The 3684-nt window shown below is 41.3% G+C and overlaps 1 non-coding gene across 1 annotated transcript; it reads left to right on the forward strand.

Moving 5' to 3' along the window:
* The first annotated feature begins 2714 nt into the window (after positions 1 to 2714).
* On the forward strand, positions 2715 to 2821 carry LOC131019291 (small nucleolar RNA R71). The gene has a single exon (XR_009100209.1). It is a non-coding gene; the product is annotated as a small nucleolar RNA R71 (small nucleolar RNA).
* Positions 2822 to 3684: the final 863 nt, after the last annotated feature.

Here is a 3684-nt window from a genome sequence, read left to right on the forward strand (position 1 = left end):
AGATGGCCTTCAATCATCTCAACATTCATAACACATCTACTTTTATTTTTTTGAGAGAGGACTTATGGCAAGTTCTAGAGATTAACGAACATGTTCAATTGATTTACACTCAAGAATGAAATGAGATTGTGATAATATGACAATCAATGGCTCAAATCTTACAAGCTCATTATCAAGTTCTTGGAGGCAAAACATTTAACTCACTTGTCACAAGTTCAAACTTTTCATGCATAATCCACAAGTGATACACACAATTTTTCCAAGAAACAATTCATATCATAAGCCCAATGACATTCAATCAACATCACAAAGTTTGATACAATTATCCCAAGCAAAACAAAAACAAAAAAATCAACCCAACTAACTCTCAAGCTTTCATTTATTTAACAATAACAAAAACAAGACAACAATACTAAAATAAACAAAAACAAGTAAAGCTTAAGATAGATGAGACAACTAATCCATCTCTCCCCTCCCCCCAAACTTATTTCACACAAAGTGAAAATGAGTTTGGAAGAAAAGAGAAGGAGAAGTTGTCTCGGACTCACAAAAAAAACTAACATAAAAAAAAATAAACCATACAAAAATTAAAGGGTACCTTGTTGGGGTGCCTCCCAACTAGCGCTTAGTTTAACGTCATGAGCTAGACGTCTCCATGATGGTGTTATGGCTCGGGGGTGGTTCCAACGAACACTTCAACTTTTGGTTTCAAGGGCAAAAATGCCTTGATTATTTCCTTCTCAACCACAAAGGTTCTTTCATCCTTCTTTCTCAATTCAATTGCTCCATTGTTGAAAACCTTGTTGATTTTGAAAGGACCCGTCCATTTTGATCTTGGCTTTTCCGGAGGTAGTGATTGACGGAAGGTGAGGAGAAGGACTTCATCATCGGGTGCAAACTCCCGTTTGTGCATCATCTCGTCATTAGCACTTGTTGTCCTCTCTTTGTAGAGGCTTGACTTCTCAAATGCGTGATACTCATCTAACTCTTTGAGTTGGAGTACACGGTCTTGCCCCATTGGATGTATCTCATTCTCACCAAAGAATGCATACTTCAAGTGTGTGGGGAGAAGCTTCAACTCCAAGCCTTGGGCTTCCTCCTCTTTCCTTTCTCCCTTCAATTTTTCTTTCATGTTGATGCAAGGTTCAATCACTTGCATCAATTTGCATTCCTCCACTCTCATTCTTTCTTCCCCATCTTTGTGCTTGGGAGCTTTGTGGATTGAGAAGGTAACACTCTCATCATTTACTCTCAATGTGAGCTTGCCCTTTGCAACATCAATTAGGGCCCTCCCCGTCGCCAAGAATGGACGTCCAAGGATCAAAGGTACATCCTTGTCCTCAACCATATCCAACACCACAAAATCCACCGGAAAAATGAATTTGTCAACCCTCACCAAGACATCCTCCACTATCCCTTTTGGATATAAAACGGAACGGTCCGCCATTTGCAAAGCAATCGTGGTTGGCTTAATGGTTCCTATTTCAAGCTTGTTGAAGATGGAGAGAGGCATCAAATTTATGCTTGCTCCCAAATCACACAAGGCCTTTCCAAAACGACCATTTCCAACATCACATGGGATAGTAAAGCTCCCGGGATCCTTGATCTTGATGGGTAGCTTCTTTTGAAGAATGGCACAACATTCTTCGGTGAGGTTGACCGTCTCAAATTCTTCTAATTTCTTCTTCTTGGATAGAACTTCCTTGAGAAATTTTGCATACTTGGGCATTTGTTGCAAAGCTTCAACAAGGGGGATGTTGATGTGTACCTTCCGAAAGATCTCAAGGAATTTAGAGAACTCACTCTCCACATTTTTCTTTTGAAGTCTTTGAGGGAATGGAATTGGTGGGCAATAAGGTGGTGGTGCCTTGTACACATCTTTCTCCTTCTCCTTATCGCCTTGCATTTTTGAGGAAATGTTCTCATCATTGTTCTTGACTTCCGGAGGTATCTTGGACTCTTCAAGTATCTTCCCACTTCTTATAGTGATAGCCTTGCAATGTTCTTTTGGATTCACAACGGTGTTACTCGGAAATTGCCCCTTTTGATGTTGGTTGCTTAAGGATTCGGCAATTTGTCCCACTTTCATCTCAAGCATTTTCAATTGGGTTGCTTGAGCCTCTAACCTTTCATCGGTTCTCGTCATGTGGGCTTGAGTGGCCGTTATGAATTTCATTAAGATCTCTTCAAGGTTGAGCTTCTTCTCTTCCTTGATCATGCCATCACTCACCGCAAATCCGGGCGGTGGTTGCAAGAAGTTATTGGGATTACCATAGGAAAGATTCGGGTGACGATTTGCTTGAAACCCTTGATTGTATTGCCCTTGTCCTTGATAGCCACCTTGTTGTTGGGGCCGGAAGTTCCCATAGCCTCGGTTGTTGTTGTTGTTGATGTAGTTCACATCCTCAAAGCTAGTTTGTTCTTCAACCACGGGTTCTACTCTTGATATTGACATAGCATCAATCTTGCTATTTATGGCGGTCATTTGAGCCGTCAAAAGGGCTATGGGATCCGAGCTTGTTGTAGCCGCCACTTTCTTCAAGATGATCCTCTCCGTCGGGAATTGATGGCAATTTGCGGCTAAATTCTCAATGATGTGGGCGGCCTCCTCGTGGCTTTTCTCCAACAATGCTCCATTGGCCGATGCATTCATATCTCTTTGCATCTCACCACTACACCCGGTGTAGAATACACAAATGATTGTGTTTTGATCTAAGCCATGGTTAGGGCACTTCCTTAGCATCTCTTTGAATCTTTCCCAAGCTTCATAGAAGGATTCTCCATCAAATTGGTGAAATTGGACTATGTCCTTCTTCATCTTCATGGTTTTACCCGGAGGATAGAACTTGTTGAGAAATTTTTGAGCCATCTTCTCCCATGTAGTGATAGAACCACCCTCTAAAGATTGATACCATGTCTTGGCTATGCCCCTTAGTGAGAAGGGGAAGAGTCGAAGTCGAACGGCATCCTCCGAGACTCCATTTATCTTGATGGTGCCGCATATCTCCAAGAAGTTTCCAAGATGTCCATTCGGGTCATCTTGAGAAAGACCGGCGAATTGGTTTTGTTGCACCATATTTATGAGGGCGGGCTTGAGCTCAAAATTATTGGCATTGATCCTTGGAGCATGCACTCCTCCTTGTTGGAACACGGGTTGAAACATGTTACTAATGGGTGGTGGTGGAGGCGCATTCCTTTGAGCTTCTTGCTCATTGATTCGTCCTTGCATAGCCTCTAGTTGCCTTTGAAGTTGGAGGATCAATTCTTGATTTTCCGCCATGTTTCCCTCCATTTCTTTCTCTCTTCTTGCTCTTGCTTTATTGTGTCGGCAAAAAGCTTCAACCTCAAGGTTTATAGGTATAAGAGATGCACCTTTAGACCTTGTGTTCATACACTACCTATCAACCAACAAGGACAAAGAGTCAAATCACAATCTTAAAATAGAAAACAAAAATAAAAGCAAGTAAAATGTCTAAAGTAGTTAAGCACAATGAAGCAAAATATCACAAGCAAAGAAACTAAACTAATCCCCGGCAACGGCGCCAAAAACTTGTTCGCTAATATTTTCACCACGCCGCAAGTATACGGGTAGTTGTAATATATGGAAGCAAGGTCGTATCCCACAAGGATTAGTAGTTCAATCTAGTGATTATCCTAATTCATTTTACTCGACTATTTAGACTA

This window comes from Salvia miltiorrhiza, chromosome 3 (assembly GCF_028751815.1).
Source record: "Salvia miltiorrhiza cultivar Shanhuang (shh) chromosome 3, IMPLAD_Smil_shh, whole genome shotgun sequence".
Taxonomy (NCBI): domain Eukaryota; kingdom Viridiplantae; phylum Streptophyta; class Magnoliopsida; order Lamiales; family Lamiaceae; genus Salvia; species Salvia miltiorrhiza.